The sequence below is a fragment of the Mytilus edulis genome, chromosome 6, assembly GCF_963676685.1.
Source record: "Mytilus edulis chromosome 6, xbMytEdul2.2, whole genome shotgun sequence".
Classification (NCBI taxonomy): domain Eukaryota; kingdom Metazoa; phylum Mollusca; class Bivalvia; order Mytilida; family Mytilidae; genus Mytilus; species Mytilus edulis.
Genome location: NC_092349.1, coordinates 1,790,979 through 1,805,734, shown reverse-complemented (window position 1 = coordinate 1,805,734; position 14,756 = coordinate 1,790,979). Strand labels below are relative to the sequence as shown.

Sequence of the window (14,756 nt, the reverse complement as noted above, 5' to 3'; positions counted from 1 at the left end):
TTTAATAATGTTATATAAGTACTTATATTCGAAAAAAATTATTAGGACAGGAACTTGTTTTTCCCCAATAGTACCGACCGTGCAAGGGCTTTATAGCCAGTCAAGGTCGTTAAAAACTCCCGTAGTACCCAATAGTTCTCCGTTTCTGATATAAAGGCCAAAAGATTTTTTTCAACGGCTTTTTATAGTTCGTTCCTATATTGGACGGTCTTCAACAATGAGCGAAGCCCGTACCGCATAGTCAGCTATAAAATGCCCCGAAATGACAAATGTAAAACCATTCAAACGAGAAAACTAACGGCCTAATTAATGTACAAAAAATTAACGAAAAAAAAAAACAAATATGTAACACAGCAACAAACGGCAACCACTGAATTACAGGCTCCTGACTTGGGACAGGCACATACATATACACATGCATGCATACTGTGGCGGGGTAAACATGTTAGCAGGATCCCAACCCTCCCCCTAACGTGGGACAGTGATGTAACAGTAAAATATAGGAACGAACTATAAAAATCAATTGAAAAGGGCTTAACTCATCAGATGGATACAAATAGAAATACATAGACAAAAACCAGAGTGGAATCGTTTTCGAAATTCTTGCACAAAACAGGGTAAAACATTCATATCTTATTATATTATAAATGTTCTCGTCCTGAATATTTATTTAACTTGCCACTGGACGTTAAAGACCATTTATATACATTAACCCTCAAACCCCTAAAATACTCTTAAAATAAATTATTTTTTTATTCACAATTTATTATGACCTGGGCTATTGAAATATTTTGCCATTATGGTCTATAAAGATATCAGATATCAGCTGGTTAGCTACTAAAAATTGCAATGACTCAACATCAAAATATTTTTAAGTTTTGTTTCCTTAACTACTAACACTGTCGAAATAAATTTTAAAATGTACATGTATAAGGGTACTTACATTTTCTTTTCCTTCTCATTGGGCTCCATTTTGCGTAATAACGGTTGAATAAAAAATATTCCTTTTATATATACCCGGCTGGAGCCCGTGCAACATCTGGTGCTGAATGCTTTTAATAAAACTTCAAAGACCTTTGATTTTTTTTCTCACGCTCACAACTTACCCATATATAAACTCAGGCATGATAAAGGGAGCCGACAGGATGAAAGACAATGCCTTTAAAAAGTATTTTTGGAACATCAAAGTGTTATATTGTACGTCAGAACGGGTAGCACGTCCACACGGGGTTGTAGAAAAGTATGCAGTCTTTCAATAAACAATAAATTAATTTACAATCCTCAATTAAGAGATCAAAGGAGTTTTTCTTTTCATCTTACATACTGTTTTAGGTTGTAACAATGATAACTACATCAACAGCACCACACAATTGCATAACATAAGTGTCAGATTCATTTCGTTGTATTTCGTTTCGTTTCGTTATATTTCGTTTCGTTTCGTTGTATTTCGTTGCGTTTCGTTGTATTTCGTTTTGTTTCGTTATATTTCGTTTCGTTTCGTTTCGATTCCGTTTCTCACTTTATAAGTACCCGATACCAAATATCAAATCAATATAACGGTAGTTAGACATGCATGACTAAAACATGTGCAGAACATTGATTAATTGTGTGATTTTTCTGGGTCTAAGGATCATATTAATTTGCAAAATATCATCAAATCAAAACTAGATTTAAACTTGATCTGTAACTTGTAATGGTAAAACTATAAACCAAATTTCAAATCTAAATCTAAAAGTTAATGACAAAAAAATAGTGGAAAATTTATTTCTTGTATGATTTTTTTAAGTTCGAGGACCATAACTTTGCAAACAAATCATCAGACCGGAACACAATTCGCACTTGATATGTAACTTGTCATGGTTTTACTAATAATTTTCATGCCAAATTTTAAGTCAATATCTTTAAAAAACAAAATGTGGAAACCAATTATCTGAGTGAATTTTCTATGTCCAAGGGCCATAAAAAATCCTCAACCGGAACAAAATAAGAACATGATCTGTAACTTGTCATGGTTATATTATATACTGAACGACTTTAGAAACGCAACACTCATTTTGTTGATTTTTTTTACCAAATCTTTTTTGATTCTCTTACAACTACTTTTCATGCTTATCATGCTTCTTTCTCCTTACAAAAAATCAAAATCAGACTTACCTGTGGTTATTGAACACACCGTTTTTTTGAAGTCGCACGAATTTCTTAAAGCGAAATTTTGGTCCCATGAAAGATTGTTTCAGTTTTTTTGCTTTGTGAAACATTTCTTTCAATCTTTTGCCTTACTTACTTTTTTTTTAAATGTTGCATCTCCATTTTGCCAAGTCTGAGAAATAAAAAAAAAACAAAGAACTGAATTAACCCTTAAGAATACTGCAAACATGAAAACATAAATGTGCTGCAACCATACCGTATGACTTCAGAAACTCGTTCTACTGTCCTTCCGACAACGATACAAGTAGACAAGATTTGTTGCTGGCCATCAATGAACAGATCAACGTGTAGTGACAATGAAACATCAACAGAATTTGATTATGCAACGTCATTTGCCAATCATGTTTACGGCCGCAACGTCAACTGCTAACCAAATTGCCGAGTGCCATTGAGTACAGATTCATGCCATAAATGTTTCCCATGAACTGCATTGCCAATGAATTGACTGAAGGAAAACCTGTAAAGCCCTCAAGTTCCAACCGCATAATTGCCAAAACCAATAAATGGGTTGGACAAATTCAAAATCAGAAGGTGTAAAACAGAACTCAAAAAATGTCAGACAGAATTTGTTGACCTTTCTGACAATCATTTTGGCGTTAGTAACAGGCAGTCATCGCTTTTGACGTTGACACATTCATTCAAAAATAACACAAAAATAATCTAGTGTTGCGTTTCTAAAGTCGTTCAGTATATACTAAATATCAAATCAATATCTTCAAGCATGGCCAACAACAGTGCCGTATCTCTTGCACGTAAAAGACATCCTTGTAGATTTTGAAAACGAGTAGGCTAATGCCGCTACAAGGCAGCACTCGCATTCGCAAAGTGGAAAGGGATTTATACATGTTGCAAAATGTGTTTTCCAATCCACTATAAATAAATATTTTTAAAACTAAAAAATACGGAAAGCTAATTTTCCGGAAGGACATTCTAACAGACGGACAAAGTGCAAACCTAAAGTCCCCTTCAACTTCGTTGGTAAGGGACTCATAACAGTTTAGTATATACTACTGAGGTTTCCTAAAATATAAACCTTATAATAGTATAATAACTAGGCCCTAGTTAATCATTGCCAAGAATCTGTCCGGTTTAAGGGAGATAACTCAATTTAATAACAATTATTTGTATCGACAAGGACGATAATCCATCCTCGCTCCACATGGGGTTACTAGATAATTTGACATGTGCGATAAGACGCACAATTAAGGGGTTGAACACCCGCTGGTCTGTAAAGATAACTTCAGTGAAAACCAATACCAGATGTTATCGCTAAAATAATTTGGATTCATGTTTTCTGTATTTTGGTGCAATCTGTAAAATTAATTGAAGGCCGGAGTTCCGATCTTTTTTTGAAACCGGGGACTACTGAATTAGTGTATTAGTCCTAGTTGAAACATTAAAACGGCGCAAGATGTTTGACCCAAATTGGTAAATGAAAAATGCATATAAATAAATTAGATTTTTTTATTCAAAATGGATTGATCATCAAACTGACTGAAATGTAATTGAAATTTTAGTTCAACTAACACAATTGGCCGAAAGGTCGTTGTCTTACGATTCTTTTTTTTTTTTTTAATTATATTTATGTGTATATATATAACTGGTACTTCGAGAATTCGGAATGTCTGTCGTTTAATTCAATTTTAAAATTCATTACCAGTTAATAATTATTAAATTTACACTCACTTTGAGTGAGGATAACAGCACAATTCCGCGAGTTCTGATTTGTTTTTCGTAAATTCTTTTGTTATAAATGAGGCCGTTAGTTTTCTCAATTGAATAATTCCATATTTTTTTAATGTTGGGGCCTTTTATATCAGACTATACGTACGGTATGTTTGTATTTTTTCTCAATGTTGAAGACATCTATAGTTGAAAACGACAACCTATACCAAGTTAGGAATATGACAGTTGTTACATGTATCCATTCGTTTGATGTGTTTTATCATTTGGTATTGCCATTTGATTACGGAAATTTCCGCGTTTTGAATATTCCTCGGAGTTCAGTATTTTTGTGATTTTACTTTTTTTCGTTTGAACTTTGGTGGACAGTTGTCTTATTGGCAATCATATCACATTTTTCTTATTTTCATATGTATGTTCGATGTGTACTGGTAAATAACTTATCTTCAAATCGGTACTTTAGATCTTTTGTATTCTGTAGATAAGTTTCGTGCCCAATGTACAGGGAAGCTGTTGTGCTTTTAAGTTAGGAACAAATTACTTGTAATTATGAGGTTGTCGTTTCTTGCAATATATCCACGAGAGAAAATATGACACAGAAATTTGGTTAGTCTTATGTGTGTGTGTGTGTGTGTTTCAATTTTGGTTTATTTATAAGTTACGGAGTTATGTGTGACGTTCTTTTCACTAAACTATATATAGTTATAACATTATTGTATTGAATATCCCCCTTTTTTTTGCGTTAAAGACCCATTGGTGACTATGGGTTGTTTTCTGCTCTTTTGTCGGGTTGTTGTCTCTTTTTATAACACATTTCCTGTGTCAATTCTCAATTCTATTGAAGTTATTAAGCTACTATACGATACGAGTTTAGCTAATTGATAAAAGCCATACAGTAAGTTATACGGTTGCACGAAGATAGTGAGAAAGCGTCATTTCAAAAGCAGATTCTACATTTTGTTTGTATCTACGTTATGACAACAAACTTAAATCACGTCTGAAAATAAAATCTCGGAAATGTCATATTTATTGACCCTTTCCTGTTTTTAATAAAATAATACAAGCTTCCAGCATCGTTTCCACCATATATCCACCTCGAGTATCCACAGGTATACAGCCTGAAGCTGACATTGTCATACAAGTACCTGTTCAAAGCTAACAATTTTTATCGTTTTGTGAAGAAATTTTTTACTTTTTATTTAATATTATTTCGGTTCAATGAATTTTAATTCAGTTGAAGAGCTTGGGATAAAAAAAAACATGACAAGGCCATTCTATAAACAGCAGTTTATTTTCATTTTATACACGAATACTGTTGTATTTAGATATATATGTTAGTTTCGATTATTTTAGTCATCAACAAGTTTCTTTTTGATGGCCAATGTAAATTTATATCATCATGGTAAAACGTGTCTGAAAGGTGCTAACTTTCTAATGTATTGTGCGCAAACATTATTCGTATATTTAGTTTTAAGAAATTAATAACAGAAACTTGGTTTTGAAGAAAAATCTATTATCTGATTTTAACTTGCCGTATCAAGTGGTCGAATTCAGTGGTGTATTCTATTTCTATATGCTCATGATGCTGTTTTATGCACTGTTAAAGTGCGACGAAATGGAATTGTTCTCCTTTATGATTGTGAATTCAAATCGTGAGAACATAGCAAAGTATTGTTACGAAAAGTAGACAAAAGGACCAGTTAGAATGCAACGAGATTCACTTGTTGTCGAGTATCGAGTTGCGAGTTAAGAAAATCGAGTTGCAAGTTAAGAAAGTCGAGTTGCGAGTTACGAAAGTCGAGTTGCGAGTTACAAAATTCGAGTTGCGAGTTACAAAAGTCGAGTTGCGAGTTAAGAAAGTCGAGTTGCGAGTTACAAAAGTCGAGTTGCGAGTTACAAAAGTCGAATTGCGTAAAAATGTGGAAACTAAAATATTTCAATTTTTTGGTGTAACTGATAACATTTCGGAATGATGATTTCTTATAGAATTGTATATAGTGTTGTTGATTATTTTTGTGGTTTGGACTCTATCTGAGTCTCTTGTAAAAATAAAATGGACTAGATAATCACTACGTTTAGTATTTTCTGAAGAAGCAGATAGCCTTTTGAAATACAGCAGATGGCCTGCATTTTAATTATTTTTAAATTTCATACATAGCACCGTCGTATTAAACGTAAAGGGACATAGCAACTAAACTATATTTCATATATGTAAAACACCCCTTCTGCAGATTTCGTTTAAAGTGGGCTTTTTGGGGCAGCTGCGAAGCCGGGCAATATTCGTTAGGGACCGCAAAATTTATTGTTTGTCAGTGACACTCAAAATTGAGGATGTTAAAATTATATATGTCTTATGCATTGGCTAGAAATGAAGGGGATATGATGGGCGTGAATAAAACCAGTTTAAACACGCCGCTTTTTTGTGTCTCACCAATTTCAGGAACCTTTAGCCTTTGTTGCTCTTGTATACATTTTAATTTTGGTTCATCTTTATATTTAGCAGCATAGAATGGCGTCTACATTCTTTATCTATCTATATTGTGTTTCGGGCCTGCTCAGGGCTCCCTCTAGGTGTGTGATTTTTCGCTGTGTTAATTTGTAGACCTAATGACCTTTGGTTGAATTGTATATTTTGCTTTGGTTGCTGTCTTTTTGACTCATTCCCCATTTTTATTCTTTATTTTATAAATGTAGCTGTCAAAGATACTATTGTAAAAACTATATTTGCGCCATTTACAGGTAAGATTTAATTGGAAAGTATAAAATGATTATTGCTACATCGTGATTTCATACGTATTTTTTTAAAGTCAGTGGCAGATCCAGAAATTTTCATAAGTGGGGGCCCACTAACTGACCTAAGAGGGGGCCCGCTCCAGTCACGCTTCAGTGATTCCCTATATAAGCAAACACTTTTTTTTCCCAAAAAGGGGGCCCTGGCCCCGCCCCCTCCTAAATCCGCCTCTGAAAGTATTGGGTAACTTATTAAACTGAGTCACTTAGGTTTAAACTTGAGTTATATAGACGTGTTCACATGTTTGATATTGTCAATTATAAGTTATTTTAAACTTAATTAAATTAAACATCAACCCAACAATGTTAGATCTGTAAATTTGCTTTCGCAAATTTTTGGTTCTTCCCCCGCCGGGATTCGAACCCATGCTACTGTGATATCGTGACACCAAATCGCCTGCACTATATATATATGTTATAGAGTAAAATTACTTGGATTGTAAGATGATGAAGTTCGCAATTTGAATATTGCTTATAGTGATTTTTTGTATAGCTCTCCCTTTCCATTCTTAAAAAGTCAATATACATTTTAAACCTAGATACTATAATTGTAAACACATTCTATTATATCTTTTTCGCAATACAAATATTCTTTTAAAATTTTTCCAGGTTTGTTAAACATATTAACCTTGGTTTTAGATAGAGTGACCTCTAAACACTCGTGTTTGAAAGACCTGCCTTGGAACTAGACAAAAAATAACAAGATCCTCTGCATACATGAGGCACTCAATTTTGCGGTCATTTATATCAACAGCATCTAGGGTTTCATTTAATGCATCCGGTTAAATTCTTTTATAAAAATCTTAAAAAGGTTGGGATTCAAAATATCCCCTTCGTTTACTTCAATTTGGGAATACAAATTAGAAGTAAGCACATTATCTATTTTCGCACATAATTCACTTTTATTATACATATCTGTCACGATTGCATGGAAATTACTACCTATGTTTGGCGGCAAAAACACACGTTTTTCAAAACGATGGATGTAATAATGAAAACGGAAAATATCGATCTTCAATCGGATTTAAAAAGTCTATATATATATATATATATATATATATATATATATATATATATATATATATATATATATATATATCGATGTAGTTTTAAAAAGATTAATCTTATTTGAATCGATCTTTTTTCAAGGTTTAAATGTTTAGATCGATCGCTTTTGTCAGGTGAATGTTAATATATATTCAGATATGAAAATAAATCTGCGCATGTTCGGCGTGTTTAAAAATGATGGATGGAATACGAAAAGTAAACATAGCTAGATTCGGCTATTTTTTTATTATCTTCTAAATCAATAAGTTCTATTTGTTTGCTGCAAATCCTCATCTTCAAACGCATTGGCCGTTCGTTATTTAGCGATAGATATATAGTTTACACACATATCTTTGTTTAATGACTTGTGATGTACGATCCAAAATAATGATTAATAAGTCCATACGAAATTCCAATGAGCAAACTATTTTCTCAATGATTTTGCAATGTGTTATAGTTTGCGCGAGATGCAGAATTTCCTTTACTATTCTATTTTTAGGATTATTTGTTTACGAAGGGTAATTTATGGTCAGATCGGTTCTTTTTTTGTTGTAGTGTAAACGCATTGAATTAAATAAGATCGATCTCGTCCATTAAGGATACATTATTTTTTTTAAATGCTTCCAGAACTTAACTTATATTAGACTCTAATAAATAAGTATCACATAAACTGTTTCAAATCCCACAATCACGGGAATAACTAAGTTCAGGTGCATGCATGTTTTGTTTATCAAATGTGAATCAAACCTGAAAATTCGGTGTAAACAATATTTTTTAACTCGCAACTCGACTTTTGTAACTCGCATCTCGACTTTTGTAACTCGCAACTCGACTTTTGAAACTCGCAACTCGACTTTCTTAACTCGCAACTCGACTTTCGTAACTCGCAACTCGACTTTCCTAACTCGCAACTCGACTTTTGTAACTCGCAACTCGACTTTCCTAACTCGCAACTCGACTTCTGTAACTCGCAACTCGACTTTTGTAACTCGCAACTCGACTTTCGTAACTCGCAACTCGACTTTCGTAACTCGCAACTCGACTTTTGTAACTCGCAACTCGACTTTCGTAACTCGCAACTCGACTTTCGTAACTCGCAACTCGACTTTCGTAACTCGCAACTCGACTTTTGTAACTCGAAACTCGACTTGCTTAACTCGCAACTCGACTTTCTTAACTCGCAACTTGCAACTCGACGATAAGAAACCCTCGAATGCAACTAGTCACTGGGAGAGTTGTCTCATTGACAATCTGCAATCATACAGCTATACTGCTGAACTTTTTATTTTACCAGATATGAATAGAAACTATTTAATCCCATTAATAAAATGTGATTGTGTATTGATAAAACACTCAGTTGAACGTGCATCTATTTGATACAATGCGTTAACTTATAGATTACGATTGCATCATCATACTTTATTTAAATATCGGTTATAAGCACGTGATAACAAACACAAACAAAAACTTTGAATAATATATAATTAACTTCAATAATAAAAACGTGAATTTCATATTTTTTATTGTTTTGTAATTCCTTCAGCCCTAAACCAAGTTAATACAAAACAGAGTTTACACTATATCACATGAATTATTATGTCTCAGCATGACTGTATAAACAAGATTGTGTAACAGGCTACTTACTATCTGTTTACACAAACAATGTATCCTGTTGTCAAATAGAAATTGATCGAATAAAAACTTAAAATCGCCTACTTTTAAATCAAATTTGGTGCAAGGAGACAATAACCAATTTAAAAATAAACTACACCACATTAAACTATAACTTTTCATCTTTCTCTTGGTCACAACAGCTAAGGAATGTCATCAGTAAAAGTATTTTATTTATTTTTTCAAAGCTGACCACTTTCCCCTAAAAATGACATTTTCTGTAAGAATAACGGCAAATGTAAGCCATTTGAATCACTGTATGAACAATCTAAATTTGTTGCATGAAGTTTAAACATTATTTTAAAATAATTTATATCATTAAAAAGAAGACACATTAAGGATTATGGTGATCACAACAGCTAAGAAAAGAACTGAGAAGAAAATTGAATATCGTCTGTTAAAGATTATTTTCCATATAACTTCTATATAACGATTGTCTCCATGTAGGGTATCTGAATTCACGCATGCGCAATGTCGACCGGACTGATTCTTGACAATGTCCCCTTACTTTTGGATAGATTAATTATTTGTTGATTAAATGTTTATTTTAAGTTTAATTTAATTTAAACTCCAAAGTGAGATAAAAGTAAGGATTGTTAATTTAGCTGTTTTAGTATTTAACTTTTGATGTTTCTGTAATGTTTTATGAATATTAATTTATTCAGTTTGTCTTAAGTACCTTTTCTGTTCAAGTTATCCGGTTTAATGACAATATAAGTATTTTAATTGTTTTTTCAGGCGGAGTCGGCCTTTTACAGGCCAAATACTCGCCGGACTGTCCACTTGAGTTTAGAGTTATTCACCACTTCGGTAGAGTTAGTCACCTCTTCTTGGTGCAAGTTTACTACTTAAAACACAACGTGAAGCCAATTTACTTTACTAAAGACGAACTCTTGGAACACTTTGTTTTTCATTTTACATTTTAAATTACTCTATTTTTTGAACTTCATTTAAGAAAGTTTTTTGACTCTCGTTTGTCCGCAATTATTGTACATTTGTTAATAAACATAGTTTCATTTGATCAATTGTCTGTTGTTCAGCCATAATCTGATATCAGGTGTCCCGATGGTCGAATAGGGACACAATACTGGCAACTACACTTCCCTAGAGGTGTCGTCACCGACCCCCTCCGTTACAATAGCACTACCATAAAAATACACCACCAAGAACGATTCTATAAAGTTTTGAACCCTTGCATGGCCTAATTACAATTAAATCCTATATATCCTGAACAAGCCTATGGATTGTCCAACAACACGTTTATAGTGAATATAGAGTCACAGATTTGGGTTAAGGTGTTATGGAGCACCAGAATACCGAAAACGGCCAAACCTAATAATAAAAAAAAACCACAGAGCACGCTTCTATCAAGTTTTGAACCCTTAAATGGTCTCATTAAACATTTTACATGACGTATCACTACACGAAAAGGCAGATTTACAACAATTTGGACAGTCATGTAAATGTGTGACAAATGTAACTACTTTTCTGCAAGATATATTTGCGGACCTGCTAATGTATATGTAAATGAATTATTCCTTTGACATTATTTAGGAGGTCGTCAAAGATATGCTAAAGATAATTATTTTATTTCCATAGCTTTAGTCATTTTCCAAAGATATGTAAAGAAATGCCATAGATTTGCATGCACTTTCCAAGATACATGTAGGAGATATATGCAAAGTTTAAAATTTAAATAACTGATTTACAGAGGTGTGGGCAGTTTTGAGAGACCGCGGTTTATAAAACATTTACGACCAATGTAAATGCTGACAAATGTTTGTGTTATATTTGCAAACGTTTGTCGATATCGTTCATGTATGTAAAGAAATGTATTTTATTTACTAATACTTTACAGTATTATAGTTATTTTGATAAATATTGATATTTGCAACATATCTTTACAGACGTACGCAAAGTTTTGAGAGACCGCGGTTTATAAAACATTTACAACCAATGTAAATGCTGTCAAATGTTTGTGTAATATTTGCAAACGTTTGTCGATATCGTTCATGTATGTAAAGAAATGTATTTTATTTACTAATGCTTTCCAGTATTGTAGTTATTTTGATAAATATTGATATTTGCAATATATCTTTACACACGTGTGCAAAGTTTTGAGAGACCGCGGTTTATAAAACATTTACAACCAATGTAAATGCTGTCAAATGTTTGTGTAATATTTGCAAACGTTTGTCGATATCGTTCACGTATGTAAAGAAATGTATTTTATTTACTAATGCTTTCCAGTATTGTAGTTATTTTGATAAATATTGATATTTGCAATATATCTTTACACACGTGTGCAAAGTTTTGAGAGACCGCGGTTTATAAAACATTTACAACCAATGTAAATGCTGTCAAATGTTTGTGTAATATTTGCAAACGTTTGTCGATATCGTTCACGTATGTAAAGAAGTGTATGTTATTTACTAATACTTTCCAGTATTGTAGTTATTTTGATAAATATTGATATTTGCAACACATCTTTACAGACGTACGCAAAGTTTTGAGAGACCACGGTTTATAAAACATTTACAACCAATGTAAATGCTGTCAAATGTTTGTGTAATATTTGCAAACGTTTGTTGATATCGTTCATATATGTAAAGAAATGTATTTTATCAACTCCCAAAAAATTTTCTATTTGAATGGTTAAAAAAATCTTTAAAGCTTTTATCCAGAACCAAGGAAACTATTTAAAACTTGAGTGAGGATTTTTTAAGATCTTGCTGGTATAAAAAAAACACAAATGCTGTAAAATGTATTTATCATTCCTTACAGCAGGGTTTACAATTCGATATGCTTGTTTGTATCAGAACGGAAACTTTAACTTATACGACGAATTGTAATAGTAAATTGATACTTTTTTTTATAGCTTAAAGACACATAATGAATGGGTTGATGGATTGATTTGTGTAAACGTCCAGCTGCAAATGCTACACGAATCTTAGGTGTAGGGAGAACTGCACTAATATAATAACACTGCCCTTAATTATAAGCAGCATTACTTTATTACTTTTTGTACTTCAAAAATGAAAAAAAGACGACGTAATTCAATGACATTATAATTATTAGAATAAACTCTAAACCAGAATAAATAATGATCAAATCGATAAAAGCGGTACGTTTTCTCAACCCAAGGTACACTCTAAAAATTGTGTTTAGAGCCTAAACACTTTCCTAAACACATTTGTGAAACCGATTTTTGACATGTTTTAAATCTAAACATGTTTAATATTTAATGTGCTAACAGCCTAAACGTGTCAAGCTATAAAGTGCTTAGACTGTGAACATGTTTAGATGTAAAGTGTTTAGACTAGAAACATGTTTTGCTAAAATGTGCTTAGACTGTAAACATGTTTGGTTGTAAAGTGTTGTATCTGGAAACATGTTTAGTTCTGAAGTGTTTTGTCAGGAAACACGTTTAGCTGTGAAGTGTTTTGAATGTAAACATATTAGACCATAAAGGGTCGTGAAGAAACATGTTTATCGTTTTAGTGCGATAAGCTGTTACTTCATTAGACCCCAAATAAACTAATATTCCGGAAGGCTACACTGTAAAACGTATGATAGCTTTCACTACTACATGTGTTCATACCATCACAAAAGGAGCCAAACGCATCAAACTAAGAAACTTGAATTTCCAATTCAAATTGATTGTGACTAATACCTTTTCAATCTAAATGAGCATTTTCTTTAATTCAATTGTCAACATTCGACTATTGCATTTTTTCTTCATTTCAAATATTCATTAAACAGTCTAGAACTTTTGAAATGAAATTATTATTATACTAATTCTAGGATTAAAAACAAAATTACAAGATATGAAACAAAGGAATTTATGTAATTGTTTATTTCCAGTTAATCATTGAACACAATCAAATATAAACTCATAAAATCATAAATTCATAGCAACGTACATATACATAATATTGACCAATCAAAACAATTTGAAAATGTCCTGTTTTCATTTTACAAGTCAATAAGAGCTTCTCCTTTCTTAGTACCCAACTGCTGGTCACTGGCCTGAAAGATAGAAAAATATTGATAAGCAACTAAGTAGAATTAATCTCAAAATATAAGTATACGAACTACAACACCAAAAAGTAAATGCATGATTTAAGATCAAGATAACAACATTAGAACCATGGTATAAAAGCATAAATGTACTGATGAGTAAATTGATATTTTTAATATAAAACTTCTTTTCATGCTTAATATCATTCATTTGATCAAATATATATTGACATTTTTAAAATCAAATACACTTCGGATTCTTACCTAGCAATATAGTTGCTACTGTGCATTTTCTCCTCTTTTAGCATGTCAAGACAAATGATTTCCTCTGCACTTCTCTCATCTAGAATAAAAGAATACATATCAATAAAAATATAAGAAAGCACAACGGCTTATAACTATTGAAGAAAAACAAGCATCTTTTTATTTATTTTTAGCAAATGTTGATTGTGCATTTAGGAAGTGCTTACTAAAACAATGAACTCGATATGACACTGGTTTTGCGAATGATGTACTCGGCAGATTCCGCTTCCTAGACTCCATTATAATCTGCCGAGGAGTACCAAATGAAAATTGTCCTCCCGAACTCCTTTCCAAGAACATTTATATATATATATATATATATATATATAATAAGTGCTAGCTTGCATGATAGAACATTAAACAACTCTTATCTTTACACAAGATGGTTTGAACACTCTTACAAGCACTTGTGTCGTGCGATGGTTCCCCCTTTTTCTTCTCCTGCATTGACTATACGGTAGTGTACTTGTACATAATACTTATATCTGTCAATAATCATTTAAAATTGGCAGTACAAAATAAAAATCAGTATAATTATAACTCCTTACCTTTCTGAAACAGTTAAGTTACGGTCAGTTATGGTCAGAGGTAAACAGCGTGGCCTTTGACTTCGGGTTCTTTGTTTCTTCTTCCCGCTCAAAAATTAGCACGTGGTAAGAATGCCGTCTTCGGCCTAAATGTGTTGTAATTCTAAACGTGTTTAGGAAAGTGTCTAAATATTGAAAGTGCTTAGAATTTAAACACGTTTAGCTTCATAAACTTGACGATGTAGCTAAACATGTTTAGCACAACAACATGTTTATTGCAAAGTGCTGAGAGCCAAAACATGTTTAGTGCGAAGTGCTGAGAGCCAAAACATGTTTAGATTTTAATGCTTAGAAATTAAACACTTTCCTAAGCACATAAGTCTTGCAACACGTTTAAATTCTAAGCACTATTTTTACAGTGTAAAGTACCAATATTGGTGTGGAAAAAGTTAGTTTAGTTTCTGCTTATTTGTGATCTTTTCTCATTTTAATCAAGAGAATAATTGA

At 32.5% G+C, this 14,756-nt stretch overlaps 1 long non-coding RNA gene across 1 annotated transcript; it reads right to left on the bottom strand.

Annotated features, from left to right (window-relative positions):
• Nucleotides 1-13,240: 13,240 nt before the first annotated feature.
• Nucleotides 13,241-14,376, bottom strand: LOC139525937 (uncharacterized). Its single transcript, XR_011665053.1, has 3 exons — nucleotides 14,271-14,376; nucleotides 13,684-13,762; nucleotides 13,241-13,428 (listed from the first exon to the last, which is right to left on the bottom strand). It is a non-coding gene; the product is annotated as an uncharacterized lncRNA (long non-coding RNA).
• Between the last annotated feature and the right edge of the window lie 380 nt (nucleotides 14,377-14,756).